This window comes from Ictidomys tridecemlineatus, chromosome 13, assembly GCF_052094955.1.
Source record: "Ictidomys tridecemlineatus isolate mIctTri1 chromosome 13, mIctTri1.hap1, whole genome shotgun sequence".
In the NCBI taxonomy this organism is placed as follows: Eukaryota; Metazoa; Chordata; class Mammalia; order Rodentia; family Sciuridae; genus Ictidomys; species Ictidomys tridecemlineatus.
This window is the reverse complement of record NC_135489.1, coordinates 53,947,506-53,963,155: the sequence shown is the minus strand read 5'-3', so window position 1 is coordinate 53,963,155 and position 15,650 is coordinate 53,947,506. Positions and strand designations below refer to the sequence as shown.

The window sequence follows — 15,650 nt, the reverse complement described above, 5'->3', positions numbered from 1 at the left end:
GGCAAGAGGTAGTTGTGATCAGTGGAAGACACTGATTTAAGGCCATCTTTTTGTTTTGCTTTGTATAATGGGCTGCAGAATGGGAGAAGTTCATAGCTACCTCAACTCCTGCAGAAGTAGCAACATATGGAGATGCTAATTACTTAAAGCAGTTTTACATCATTCATCATATTACTTTGGTCAGTGAGCTCTGCTGCTGCCATCTTGTTTTCCTGACATTTTCCATAGACTTTCTTATATCTTTTAATGTATTCTTTGCTTGTAATTTCTTTCCTTTGGTCTAGCCATTCTGATGAAGAAGCCACCAAACCTCAAGATGTGTGCAGAACAAAACAATATTTACTGACTGGTAAATGTAAGTGTGTCACCTCTGCAGGTATTAGTTGTCACTTTTTGTGAAAGGAATTTTTGTGATTTTGATCTGTATATATGGCTGAAGCCAAGTAAGCCAAACACCTCTGGCTTTCAGGTAAAGCTCAGGGAGTCTTCCTTAGTTTTAGAAGAAAGGAAACACATATGCACACCCCACCTAACACTGATGGAGGAAGAAAGACATGGCCCTGCACACTTTCACATAAGAGAAGTGTTATGTTTCTATTATTTTTAAAAAGTTACATCTACCCTTCATAGGGGACGGACTGTACCATGGAGCCCTGGTGACCACACATAGCATCCAAATGGTCAGGGAGACAAGGTTTAATTGCAGGTCATCTTTCACTACAGAATGCTCTATGAGTCTCCTAAACATGAGAACATGGGGGCTGCCCAGGAGCTGCTTCAAGGCCACCTTATACTGTTCCATGCCTTGGAGGAGGCCATTGTGAGACAATGCCCTGCCCCTTCTGATGAGGTTGGAGCTTTGTTGCATCCCCCTCTTCAGAGTACAGCTGCAGACTCTAAAGTAACTTGCTGCAGCATGACTTTGGCTTCTTAGCAATGGGGCACAGGATGTCTGTCAGTTACATTATCTACCTGCTCTTGTTTCTGTGCCAGGGACATGGGACACTAATACCTTTAGCCCTTCAAATAAGAAGTAAACTATCTGAATATAAAAAAAAGAGCTCCTTCTTCACCAGCCAGATCTGTCAGCCTTTGTCCTGCATCTTTTGACAGTTTGCATCACCTTAACACTTGATCTCCATTTTTTCTTATAATTTTTATTCATATGCAAACATCTATAGTTCTAATGCTAATGTACATATAAACTACTCAAATTTGCTTAATTAATATTTACAAAGTACTATTATGTGATCTTTATAACTATAATTTATTTGACTTCTGTTGTTGGATATTTGTACTATAGTAAAGGCTATATTTATTTCTTTTGCGTTTCTTACATTAAATATTAAAATTGGGATGAATAGATCCATGAATATTAACACCTTATTTTCTAGTTATAAATATGTATTTTCAGCATAAATTTACAAAGCCACCATCAATGAGTGAGCATATTAGTTTCCCTGAAGACTTAATTTTATGGTGCTTTTACCTTAAAAGTTACCAATTTCATAAGCATTTCTGTTACATCTAGGCTGTGTGCACTAATGTGGGTATGACTGGGCTAGGAATTTTGTTTAATTCCAGACCTTTCCAGTTGTAAACTCTGAGAGCTTCCAGTTTTTAATATAATATTCAGTGTGTTAAAGAATAAATGGAAGCTGGGCACAGTGGTGTGCATTGGTAGACTTAACTGCTCCAGAGAATGAGGTAGGAGGATTACTTGAGCCTGGGAGTTTGAGGCTACCCTGGGCAACAAATCAAGACTCCATTTCAAACAAAACAAAAAAACAAGAAAAATGGAAAAATATACACTCACTTATACATGTGTACATACATACACCCCAGCTGCCTAATTTAGAATCTGGAATATAATGAATATATATTTAGTGGCAGATACTGTACAATAAAATATATTTTCTGCATTAACATTTGGCAGAAGAAGAATAATTGGGGCATTTTAATTATCTAGCTAACAGTGAAAATAGTAAAAAGAAATGAAATTTAGGGTTTACAATATGCATATCTAATATTTTATAAAGCGAGTACCATATCTGTAGTATAATATTCTATAACATGAGTATCATGTCTATAGTATATTGCATAAAAAACTGGTGCTTGAACTGGTGCTGTCTCATTATTGGTTCCTTCTCTCTGGGAAACTGAGAAGTGAGTTGGTCAAAATACATATCCTTGAATTCATGAAGGTCTTCTTTCCTTCCTTTTAACTCATTAATCAAGTACTTAGTACATGGTAGGATTAAAGCTCCAGAATTACAGTGAAGAACAAAACTGATAAGTCTTTTCTCTTTAGAGGCTTATATTCTAGTTGAAAATAAGTAAATTGGTTAGTTTCAGCACATATAATCCCTGAGGGCAATGAGGAAATCACATGGTGAGAAACAGGAGTGGGTAGAAGCCCTTGGGATTAGTGGTACAGGAAGGCCTGTCTATAGGCTATGAGTATTCTTCCATCTCCCCAGCAAGCACCACATTGCTGAATAATTTTCTTGCTTTACAAATGTTTAGTTCATTGAAAGTTTTTATTGTCTGATATTATGTTTTCTTTTTATGATAGATTTTAAAAGGTTCTCTGCATACTTATGTAATCACAAAGGGAGGTCTTAGATATGATTTACTTTGGTGAAATGATAATGTATGACAATTGGAAATATGATTAAATTGAGAAATTACAGACAATCTTTTTAAGAACACAGCTGTTGTAGAAAATGAGATATCTATATTTGCTTTAGAGCCAACACTGCTGTAATGTTTTTTTGTAAAGCACATAATTGCAATGCTGCAAAATACTTGCGTGAAGATAGGGAGGTTGAATAATCTTACCAGAGCATCTTCAGGGTTTGCCATATTGCTTCCTCTGATTAGCAGAAGAATTTGTGTTGTGAGATGTAGAAATGGCAGCAGAACTTTTAACATTGTAATGGGCTAATGGACTTTAAGATCCTTGATGAAATCACACTGTGATCCTTAGTGTTTTTGAACAAGAAAATCCAACCATTACAATACTGATAGTCTTATTTGATGATTAGAATGCTTTAAAGAGTTATCATACTTTAGGAGTGTATTTCTCAGTAATAACTAGTTAGTGTTGTTACTAATAGTGAATGCTAATGTCCATGTTTTTGTGTCAGTTTTTTAACTTTGAATCAATATGAATTTTTAATTTTCTGAATTTACTCTTTTATTATCAGTGACATATGTGATATCAAAGGAAAATTAATGTGTAATATTAAAAACAAATTAATAAATCTACTAGACCAGGAACAGCATTATATTTTTATTTTAGTGGGATAGCACTCTTCCTGGGACATTAGAAGGCTCCAAAAATAGTTCAGTAAGTGAATAAAAGTCTAACCGGAATTTGTCCTATACAACTTGGTGGGATTTTGTGTTTGTTTTTCCATCAGATGCCTTTATTGGCCCAAGAGTTCAAATGGTTGATTTAGAGGTGTCTTACCACTTGTCATCAGCAACGCTAGTACACTTCTGACCTTTTATCATTTGTATCTTCTGGAGTATTTTACACCATGATTAATGTTAAAATTAAGACTCAACATTTTTTGGCCAGTATTTTCCAAGGGTACATATAGGTATGGTTATATAATAATGCTTATAGACAATTTTTAAATGTAGACAAAAACAAGAAAATAATACATTTTCATTAATTCCACTATCCATGTATAGCTACTAGTAACAATCTTTTCTTTCTTTCTTTCTTTCTTGTACTGGAGATTGAACCTTGAGTGCTCAATCATTGAGCCACATATTTATACTTTTTTTTTAAATTTAGAGACAGGGCCTTGCTAAGTTGCTTAGGCTGTTTGAACTTGCAGTTTTCCTGCTTCAGCCTCCCAAGACACTGGGATTACAGGTGTGTGACACCATACCCAGCACATTTTTCTGTTCAATTCCATTTGCTTTCCTGTATGAGTGTGCTTGTATCCACACATATGTGTGTAGAGCCTAGCACACATTAATATGTGAATAAATGTTTTAGTATATAATGATTTAAATATTGCTTATATTTTAATTTTATATATAATTGATCAATAATGATAACATATATCTATAGAGTTTAATGGTATGTTTTCATAGAGATTTACATTGTGTAAAGATCAAAACTCATGGTAATTTAATATCCATCATCTCACATACTTATTTTTTCTGGTGAGAACTTTGGAAATCTATTCTTTAGCAACTTTGAAGTATATAATGCATTACGATTAGATTTAGACACCATGTTATATAGTCATTCTCTAAAACACTGGCCATCCTGAAACTTTGCACCCTTTGACAAACATTCCTCCTCCTCTACTCCCCTAGCCTCTGGGAACCATCTTTCTACTCTCTGCATCTGTGAATTATACTTTTTAGATTCCACATATAGGTAAAGTCATTTGATATTCGTCTTTTTAATTCATTTTTATTTTTTTATTTATATATGACAGCAGAATGCATTACAATTCTTATAACACTTATAAAGCACAATTTTTCATATCTCTGGTTGTATACAAAGTATATTCACACCAATTTGTCTCTTCATACATGTACTTTGGATAACGATGTCTATCATATTCTACCATCCTTGCTAAATCCCTGCCCCCTCCATTCCCCTTCAACCCCTCTGCCCTAACTAGAGTTCCTCTATTTCTCCCACGCTCCCCCTCCCTATCCCATTATGAGTCAGCCTCCTTATATCAAAGAAAACATTCGGCATTTGGTTTTTGGGATTGGCTAATTTCACTTAGCATTATCTTCTCTAACTCCATCCATTTACCTGCAAATGTCATCATTTTATTCTCTTATTGCTGAGTAATATTCCATTGTGTATATATGCCACATTTTTTTTTAATCCATTCCTCTGTTGAAGGACATCTAGGTTGGTTCCACACTTCAGCTATTGGGAATTGTGCTGCTATAAACATTGATGTGGCTGTGACCCTGTAGTATGCTGTTTTTAAGTCTTTTGGATATAGACTGAGGAGAGGGATAGCTGGGTCAAATGGTTATTCCATTCCCAGTTTTCCAAGAAATCTCCACACTGCTATCCATATTGGCTGCACTAATTTTCAGTCCCACCAGCAGTGTATGAGTACACCTTTCCCACCACATCCTCTCCAACACTTACTGTTGTTTGTGTTCATAACAGCTGCCATTCTGACTGGAGTGATATGAAATCTTAGAGTGGTTTTTCTCTAATTGCTAGTGATGAACATTTTTTTCTGTATATTTGTTGATTGATTGTATATCATCTTCTGAGAAGTGTCTGTTCATGTCCTTGGCTCATTTATTGATTAGGTTATTTATTTTTTCTGGTGCTTAGCTTTTGAGTTCTTATATACCCTAGAGATTACTGCTCTATCTGATGTATGAGGGGTAAAGATTTGCTCCCAGGATCTAGGCTCTCTATTCACCTCACGGATTGTTTCTTTTGCTGAGAAGAAACCTTTTAGTTTGAGTCCATCCCATTTTTTGATTCTTGATTATAATTCTTGTGCCACAGAAGTCTTATTAAGGAAACTGGGGCCTAAGCAGAGGCATGTTAAAGTCTCCCAAAATTATTGTGTTGTTGTCTATTTGACTCTTAAACTTGAGAAGAGTTTGTTTGATGAATGTAGATGTTTCATTTTGGGGGATATATATTTATAATTGTTAAGTCTTGTTGGTGTTTGGTTCCCTTGAGCAGTATATAGTGTCCTTTTTTATGCTTTTTGATTGACTTTAGCTTGAAAGCTACTTTATTTGATATGAGAGTGGAAACCCAGCTTGCTTCTGCAGTCCATGTGAGTGGTATGATTTCTCCCTCTCCCTCTCCCTCTCCCTCTCACCTTTAGTCTGTGAATGTCTTTTTCTATGAGATGAGTCTCTTGGAGGCAGCATATTCTTGTGTCTTTTCTTTTTCATCCAATCTGCTAGTCTTTTGATAGGTGAATTTAGGCCATTAACATTCAGGGTTATTATTGAGACATGATTTGTATTCCCAGCCATTTTTGTTGACTTTTGGTATTTAATGTGACCTGGTTTCTCCTTTGATTAGATTTTCCTTTAGTGTAATCCCTCCCTCTGCTGATTTTCATCATTGTTTTTCATTTCCTCTTCTTGGAGTATTTTGCTGAGGATGTTCTGTGGTGCAGGCTTTCTAGTTGTCAATTCTTTAAACTTTTTTATTATGGAAGGTTTTTATTTCATCATCAAATCTAAAGCTTAGTTTTTCTGGATATAAGATGCTTGGTTGGCGTCCATTTTCTCTCATAGCTTGGCATATGTTGTTCCATATTCTCCTGGCTTTGAGGGTCTGGACTGAAAAATCTGCTGAGATATGAATTGGTCTCCCCCTGTATGTGATCTGATTCCTCTCTCTTTTGGCTTTCTTATTCTGTATGCTAGGCATTTCATTATAATATGCCTTGGTGTAGATCTGCCGTAATTTTGTACATTTGTTGTCCTGTAAGCCTCTTGTACTTGGATTTTAATTAGTTCTTCATGCTTGTTCTGATTTTACATCATTGAAGAGATTGTGCATTCCTTTAGTTTGAAACTCTGTGCCTTCCTCTCTCCCAATAACTCTTAGATTTGGTCTTTTGATGTCCCATAACTCTTGGATGTTCTGTTCATGGTTTCTAATTATCTTCACTGTGTGATCAACTTTATTTTTCAGATTATCTGAGAACTTTCTTCCACGTGATCTGGTCTGTTGGTTATGCTTTCTTTTTTTTATTGTTGGTCTTTCAAAACATTACATAGTTCTTAATATATCATATTTCACAGTTGATTCAAGTGGGTTATGAACTCCCAATTTTACCCCGTATACAGATTGCTGTATCACATCAGTTACCCTTCCATTGATTTACATATTGCCATTCTAGTGACTGATGTATTCTGCTGTCTATCCTATCCTCTACTATCCCCCACCCCTCCCCTCCACTCCCCTTTTCTCTCTCTACCCCCTCTACTGTAAGTCATTTCTTCCACTTGTATTATCTTATCTTACCCCTCCTTTCCTTTTATATGTAATTTTGTATAACCCTGAGGATCACCTTCCATTTCCATGAGATTTCCCTTCTCTCTCCCTTTCCCTCCCACCTCTCATCCCTGTTTAATGTTAATTTTCTTCTCAAGCTCTTCGTCCCTACCCTGTCCTTGGTTACTCCCCTTATATCAAAGGAGTCATTTGGCATTTGTTTTTTAAAGATTGGCTAGCTTCACTTAGCATAATGTGCTCTAATGCCATCCATTTCCCTCCAAATTTTATGATTTTGTCATTTTTTAATGCAGAGTAATACTCCATTGTGTATAAATGCCACATTTTTTTTATCCATTCATCTATTGAAGGGCATCTAGGTTGGTTCCACAATCTTGCTATCGTGAATTGTGCTGCTGTGAACATCGATGTAGCAGTGTCCCTGTAGCATGCTCTTTTTAGGTCTTTAGGGAATAGACCGAGAAGGGGAATAGCTGGGTCAAATGGTGGTTCCATTCCCAGCTTTCCAAGAAATCTCCATACTGCTTTCCAAATTGGCTGCACCAATTTGCAGTCCCACCAACAATGAACAAGTACACCCTTTTCCCCGCATCCTCTCCAGCACTTGTTGTTGTTGGACTTCATGATGGCTTTCAATCTTACTGGAGTGAGATGGTATCTTAGGGTGGTTTTGATTTGCATTTCTCTGACTGCTAGCCATGGTGAGCATTTTTTCATGTACTTATTGATTGATTGTATGTCCTCCTCTGAGAAGTGTCTGTTCAGGTCCTTGGCCCATTTATTGATTGGGTTATTTGTTATCTTATTGTCTAATTTTTTGAGTTCTTTGTATACTCTGGATATTAGGGCTCTATCTGAAGTGTGTGGAGTAAAGATTTGTTCCCAGGATGTAGGCTCCCTGTTCATCTCTCTTATTGTTTCTTTTGCTGAGAAAAACCTTTTTAGTTTGAGTAAGTCCCATTTGTTGATTCTACTTGTTAACTCTTGCGCTATGGGTGTCCTATTGAGGAATTTGGAGACCGACCCCACAGTATGTAGATCATAGCCAACTTTTTCTTCTATCAGATGCCGTGTCTCTGATTTAATATCAAGCTCCTTGATTCATTTTGAGTTAACTTTTGTGCATGGCGAGAGAAAGGGATTCAGATTCATTTTGATGCAAATGGATTTCCAGTTTTCCCAGCACCATTTGTTGAAGATGCTATCCTTCCTCCATTGCATGCTTTTAGCCCCTTTATCAAATATAAGATAGTTGTAGTTTTGTGGATTGGTTACTGTGTCCTCTATTCTGTACCATTGGTCCACCCACCTGTTTTGGTACCAGTACCATGCTGTTTTTGCTACTATTGCTCTGTAGTATAGTTTGAAGTCTGGTATCGCTATACCGCCTGATTCACACTTCCTGCTTAGCATTGTTTTTGATATTCTAGGTCTTCTATTATTCCATATGAATTTCATGATTTCTACAAGAAATGTTGTTGGGATTTTGATTGGTATTGCATTGAACTTATAGAGGACTTTTGGTAATATCGCCATTTTGATGATGTTAGTTCTGCCTATCCATGAACAGCGTATATTTTTCCATCTTCTAAGATCTTCTTCTATTTCTCTCTTTAGGGTTCTGTAGTATTCATTGTATAAGTCTTTCACCTCTTTTGTTAGGTTGATTCCCAAGTATTTTTTTTGGGGGGGGGGATATTGTGAATGGAGTAGTTGTGCTCATTTCCGTTTCAGAGGATTTGTTGCTGATATACAGGAATGCTTTTGATTTATGCATGTTGATCTTATATCCTGCCACTTTGCTGAATTCATTTATTAGCTCTAATAGTTTCTTTGTAGGCCCTTTTGGGTCTGCTAGGTATAGAATCATGTCATCTAAAAATAGTGATAATTTAAGTTCTTCTTTTCCTATTTTTATGCCTTTAATTTCTTTCGTCTGTCTAATTGCTCTGGCCAGTGTTTCGAGGACTATGTTGAACAGAAGTGGTGAGAGAGGGCATCTCTGTCTTGTACCAGATCTTAGAGGGAATGCCTTCAATTTTTCTCCATTCAGAATGATGCTGGCCTGTGGCTTATCATAGATTGCTTTTACAGTGTTGAAGTATGATCCTGTTATCCCTAGTTTTTCTAGAGTTTTGAACATAAAGGGATGCTGAACTTTGTCGAATGCTTTTTCTGCATCTATCGAGATGATCATATGGTTCTTATTTTTAAGTCTATTGATGTGGTGAATAACATTTATTGATTTCCGTATATTGAACCAGCCTTGCATCCCAGGGATGAATCCTACTTGATCATGGTGTATAATTTTTTTGATATGTTTTTGAATCCGATTCGCCAGAATTTTATTGAGGATTTTTGCATCTAGGTTCATTAGAGATATTGGTCTGTAGTTTTCTTTCTTTGAAGTGTCTTTGTCTGGTTTAGGCAACAGGGTGATGTTGGCCTCGTAGAATGTATTTGGAAGTTCTTCCTCTTTTTCTGTTTCCTGAAATAGCTTGAAAAGTATTGGTGTTAGTTCCTCTTTAAAGGTTTTGTAAAACTCTGCTGTATACCCATCCGGTCCTGGGCTTTTCTTAATTGGTAGTCTTTTGATGGTTTCTTCTATTTCTTCTATTGTTATTGGTCTGTTTAGGTTGTCTATATCCTCCTGACTCAATCTGGGCAGATCATAAGACTTAAGAAATTTATCTATGCCTTCACTATCTTCTATTTTATTGGAGTATAAGGATTCAAAATAATTTCTGATTATATTCTGTATTTCTGAAGTGTCTGTTGTGATATTTCCTTTTTCATCCCGTATGCTAGTAATTTGGGTTCTCTCTCTTCTTCTCTTTGTTAGCATGGCTAAGGGTCTGTCGATTTTATTTATTTTTTCAAAGAACCAACTTTTAGTTTTGTCAATTTTTTCAATTGTTTCTTTTGTTTCGATTTCATTAATTTCAGCTCTGATTTTAATTATTTCTTGCCTTCTACTTCTTTTGCTGTTGTTTTGCTCTTCTTTTTCTAGGATTTTGAGATGAAGTATAAGATCATTTATTTGTTGGTTTTTTCTTTTTTTAAGGAATGAACTCCAAGCAATGAATTTTCCTCTTAGAACGGCTTTCAATGTGTCCCATAGATTCCGATATGTTGTGTCTGTGTTTTCATTTAACTCTAAGAAGTTTTTAATTTCCTCCTTGATGTCTTCCAAAACCCATTGATCATTCAGTAACCTATTGTTCATTCTCCAAGTGACGCATGATTTTTCCTTCCTTCTTTTATCATTGATTTTCAGTTTCATTCCATTATGATCAGATAAGATGCATGGTATTATCTCTACTCCTTTATATTGTCTAAGAGTTGCCCTGTGACATAATATATGATCTATTTTTGAGAAGGTTCCATGTGCTGCTGAGAAAAAAGTGTAGCTACTTGATGTTGGGTGGTATAGTCTATATATGTCAATTAAGTCTAGGTTGTTAATTGTGTTATTGAGTTCTATAGTTTCCTTATTTAACTTTTGTTTGGAAGATCTGTCCAGTGGTGAGAGAGGTGTATTGAAGTCTCCCATGATTATTGTATGGTGGTCTATTAGACTCTTGAACTTGAGAAGAATTTGCTTGACGAATATAGCTGCACCATTATTTGGGGCATATATATTTATGATTGTTATGTCTTGTTGGTGTATGGTTCCCTTGAGCAGTATGAAGTGTCCTTCTTTATCCCTTTTGATTAACTTTGGCTTGAAATCTATTTTATTAGATATGAGTATGGACACTCCTGCTTGTTTCCGCAGTCCATATGAATGGTATGATTTTTCCCAACCTTTCACCTTCAGTCTATGTATATCTTTTCCTATCAAATGCGTCTCCTGTAGGCAGCATATTGTTGGGTCTTGTTTTGTGATCCATTCAACTAGCCTGTGTCTCTTAATTGGTGAGTTTAAGGCATTAATATTTAGGGTTATTATTGAGATATGGTTTGTTCTTCCAGCCATATTTGTTTATTAATGCTACTAAACCTGATTTGTTTTCCTCTTTGATTACTTCCCCCCCTTTACTGTCCTACCTCCCACTTTTGGTTTTCAATGTTATTTTCCATTTCCTCTTTCCGTAATGTTTTGCCAAGGATTTCTTGAAGAGATGTTTTTCTAGCTGCAAATTCTTTTAACTTTTGTTTATCGTGGAAGGTTTTAATTTCATCTTCCATCCTGAAGCTTAATTTCGCCAGATACACGATTCTTGGTTGGAACCCATTTTCTTTCAGTGTTTGAAATATGTTATTCCAGGATCTTCTAGCTTTCAGAGTCTGTGTTGAGAGATCAGCTGTTATCCTGATTGGTTTACCCCTAAATGTAATCTACTTCCTTTTTCTTGTAGCTTTTAAAATTCTCTTCTTATTCTGTATGTTGGACATCTTCATTATAATGTATCTAGGTGTGGATCTCTTATGATTTTGCACATTCGGCGTCCTGTAGGCTTCTAGGATTTGGGATTCTGTCTCATTCTTCAAGTCTGGCAAGTTTTCTCGTATTATTTCACTGAATAGATTGTTTATTCCTTTGGTTTGGAGCTCTGTGCCTTCCTGTATCCCAATGACTCTTAAGTTTGGTCTTTTAATATTATCCCATAATTCTTGGATGTTCTGCTCATGGTTTCTTAGCAGACTTGCTGAGCTGTCTATGTTCTTTTCCAGTTGAAATACTTTGTCTTCATTGTCTGATGTTCTATCTTCTAAGTGATCTACTCTGCTGGAAGTATTCTCAATTGAGTTTTTAAGTTGGTTTATTACTTCCTGCATTTGTAGGATTTCTATTTGTTTGTTTTTTGTTACCTCTATCTCCCTGTGAAATTGATCTTTTACTTCCTGTATTTGTTTATGTAGTTCCTTTTCAATGTGATCTTTCATTGTCTGATTTTGCTGTCTCATGTCTTCCTTGAGACTCCAGATCATCTGAAGCATGTATATCCTGAACTCTTTATCTGACATTCCATCTGTTTTAGCTATTACCTCTTCTAAAGTTGAGTTGACCTGCATTGCTTGTGGTCCTTTCTTTCCTTGTCTTTTCATACTGCTCACATTTCTTTCTGCTTGGTGAAACTGTTGTGTTTTTGAAATTTACCCCCTATTTATTTATGTTGCTCTTGTATAGTTGGGAAGTCTCCCTTGCAGGGCGAGTAGTGGCTGTGCTCCTTCTCTAATTAGGGTGGTCTGTCTACCACGATGGTCGGTCGCAGGTCTGCCCCCCCTGCGGGCGCGAGTGGTAGCTCTGCTCTGCCCCCACTCCAATTGTGGTGACGTAACTACCACGCCCTCGGGTCGTTGGTCCTGATCCAGATGTGGGCGGCGGCTCTGCTCGATCCCCACTCCAATTGGTGTGACGTGTCTACCACTCTAGGCCTGTTCCGCCTGTGGGTCGCAGGTCTGCCCACCCTGTGGGCTCGGGCGGCAGTTCTGCACAGCCCCCACTCCCAATGGGGGTACCTGACTGCCTCTCCAACGGGTCGCTGAGCCCCCTCCGGACACGGGCAGCGGCCCTGTTCCACCCCCACTCCAACCAGTGTGACGTGACTGCCTCGGTGCTACGTGTTCACCACGCAGGCAGGCTACCGGGCCTGTCCTGCCAGTGGGTCGCAGGTCTGCCTACCTTGCAGGCTCAGAGGGTGGCTCTGCACAGCCCCTACTCCAAATGGACTTACTTGGCTACCGCGCCGTCGGGTCGCTGGTCCTATTCTAGGCATGGGCGGCTACTCTCTTCGGCCCCAGCTGCAGTTGGGGTGTCGTGATACCACGCTGGCAGGTCACTTGGCCTGCTCTGGGCGCAGGCGGCAGCTCCACTCTGCAACCCCGGCCCCCACAGCACCCAGCAGGACTCGGACCAAGAAGCAGTCACCACAGGTTCCCTGGCCCTGGGCCAAAGCAGCTTCGGGAGCCAGAACCTGGCCTTTCCGATCCTGATACACGCTCCGCTGGGGGCTGGCTCCAAGGAGCGCCCCCGCGGGTTCCCCAGCCCCAGGCCAAAGTAGCTCTGGGAGCCAGAGCCCGGCCGCTCCAAGCTCTCCAAACTCGGTGCACACTCCGCTGGGCACAGGCTCAAAGACGCAGTCCCCACGGGCTCCCCAGCCCCGGGCCAAAACTGTTCCGGAAGTCAGAACCCAGCCTCCCCGAGCTCAGCGCACGCTCCACTTGGAGCTGGCCTCCACATGCAGTCTCCGCAGGTTCCCCAACCCTGGGCCAAGGCAGCCCTGGCAACCAGAATCCGGCCGCTCAGAGCCTGGCGCACGCCTTACCAGGAACGAGCCCCCAGGTGTATTCTCCACAGGTTCTCCAGTCCCGAGCCTGAGCAATCTGTCTGGGAGACGCAGGCAAATACCAGCCTGAAATCACCTATTCTGTAGCTGAATGAGCTGAGATTAGTAGAAAACAGGGATGATTACATCATCTCTCCAAGATGGCGGCTGCTGTCCTCCTCCGTGGTCCGACCGGTGGTGGGAACCGAACTGGACCGCTTCTCTCCTCTGTCTCAAAGCCGGAACTCAGCACTAAGCGCGGCCATTGTACCACTGGCGGGAGGACGCAGAATCCACATCGCTGCACCCCCGCTCCGGCACCTCACCGCTTCCCTGTGCGCGCCACAGACTCCAGCTGAGGGGTGTTCCGCCGATCAGGCAATGCGACCCTCCGTGCCGAGAAATCGCAGAGAAATCGCCCTCGACCGGGCTCCCGCAGCCAAACCTCGCGCAATGGAAATCCATCCACTAGATTCTGGAGCACCTCAATTTCACTGGAAATTCCCAACAAGATAGCCTTCAGCCGTTTCACCTCGTCTTTCTCCCACTCAGTGACGCCGCGCACTGGGGTGATGCACTCCCTTCACCGCCATCTTCCTTGTCCTGTTGGTTATGCTTTCTATTGAGTTTTTTAATTTGATGTATTGTATCCTTCATTTTAAGGATATCTGACTGTTTTTTTTTTTTTTAGGGTCTCATTGCTTTCTTGAAGTGATCTTTTGCTACCTGCATTTGCTCTCTTATCTCATTATTGGAGTGATGAATTTTTGCTTGTATTTTCTCATTTAGGTCATTTTTTAATTCACAGATCATTTTAATTATGAACCTTCTTTCTAAATTTTTTTTATTTGTTTTAATTAGTTATACATGAAAGGAGAATGCACTTATGTACTTTGATATACCAAACATAGATGGGAGATAATTTCTCATTTTTCTGAGTATACATATTGTAGAATCACATTGGTCATATAGTCACATACGTACGTAAAGTAATAATGTCTGTTTCATTCTACTATCTTAATCATGAACCTTCTGAACTCCTTCTCTGACATTTAATCAATTTCGCTGTCTGTGGGTTATGTTATTATAGTGTCCTGGTTTGTTTGGTGCACTTTCCTCTCTTGTTTTTTCATGTTCTCTACGTGCCTTCCTTTCTTGAAGTGTGGATCTGAGATATTACAATTTCTTCCCTATATTCTTCTAATACCTGTGCAGATTATCTGTACCTTACCATGATGATGGGGTTCTAAACTCTGCTGATGTTTCTCAATGGATGCTACTGCATCCTGGATCTGAGTCCTGTGCAAGTTTGAGTGGGTGGATCTGAGCTGCTGGGTTGGAAGGGGCAGTACTGCACCAGAGGCTAGGCTGTGGTGGGTGTCTGTCCCACCATGGGGAGGGATGGACTGGGCCTGTTTTTTGCCTGGGACCTGCACAGGCTGGTGTGGGTGAACCGGGACTACTGAGATCCTGGGTCTTATGGGAGCTTGTGTTGGGGGTCTGGGCTGGATCTCGGCTCCCGTAGTAGTCCACTGGTAAGAAGGGATGGTCCTGGGCCAGAGGCTAGGCTCTGGCATGTGTCTTCCCCACCTGGGGAGGGGTGGACCAAGTCCCCTGTGAGCCTGGGTCCTGCACAGACTGGTGTGGATGGATCTGGGCCACTGGGCTTGACCAATATTTGTCTTTCTATGCCTTGTTTATTTCATATTTTATTTAACATAAGTAAGGACACAAAGGACCATACAAACTTATTGTAATCCTTACGATGTTTTTAAAAATATTTTAGAAACAAAAATATAGTTTTTGATGATTTCAATCATACACATACACCCACACACACTATAGTTTTATTTAATCTTCCTCCCGTACTAACACTGTTTTGCTTTCTTATAGTTGCATTGTGATGTACATTTTTCCATTGATATTTATTAGTGCTTGAGTACTCCCGTAGGAGATAATTCTTGAGGAGATGTTACTAGGCTTCAGAACATAAATTTAAAACAATGACTAATTCTTTTTCCTAGATTTACATTGTTAAAATGACACTTATTGAATTACAGTGATTAGCTATTAATGTAGACAATTTGGAAAGCAGAAAAACAGAGAAGAAATGATTTATAATCTTGGCACTAAAGATGACTTCATTCAAGATTTTTATTTATATAATTTTCATCTTTTTATAATCCATTACATATTTGCAAAAAGGATTATTTTGTTTTCTAAACTTTTCCCCCCACTCAGTACTGTATCATCAACATAGCATTTCTCTACCATTAGACAGCCTTCTACAACATGGTTTTACTGTCTGGTACTAAAATGACATGTCTGTACCATGAGTTTACTTAACTTCCTCTTGGAGGACCTTTAGTTCATTTCTG

At 39.0% G+C, this 15,650-nt stretch overlaps 1 protein-coding gene across 9 annotated transcripts in view; it reads left to right on the top strand.

Moving 5' to 3' along the window:
• Positions 1–15,650, top strand: part of L3mbtl4 (L3MBTL histone methyl-lysine binding protein 4) — a 458,743-nt gene that overhangs the window by 152,958 nt on the left and 290,135 nt on the right. The window lies entirely within an intron of this gene.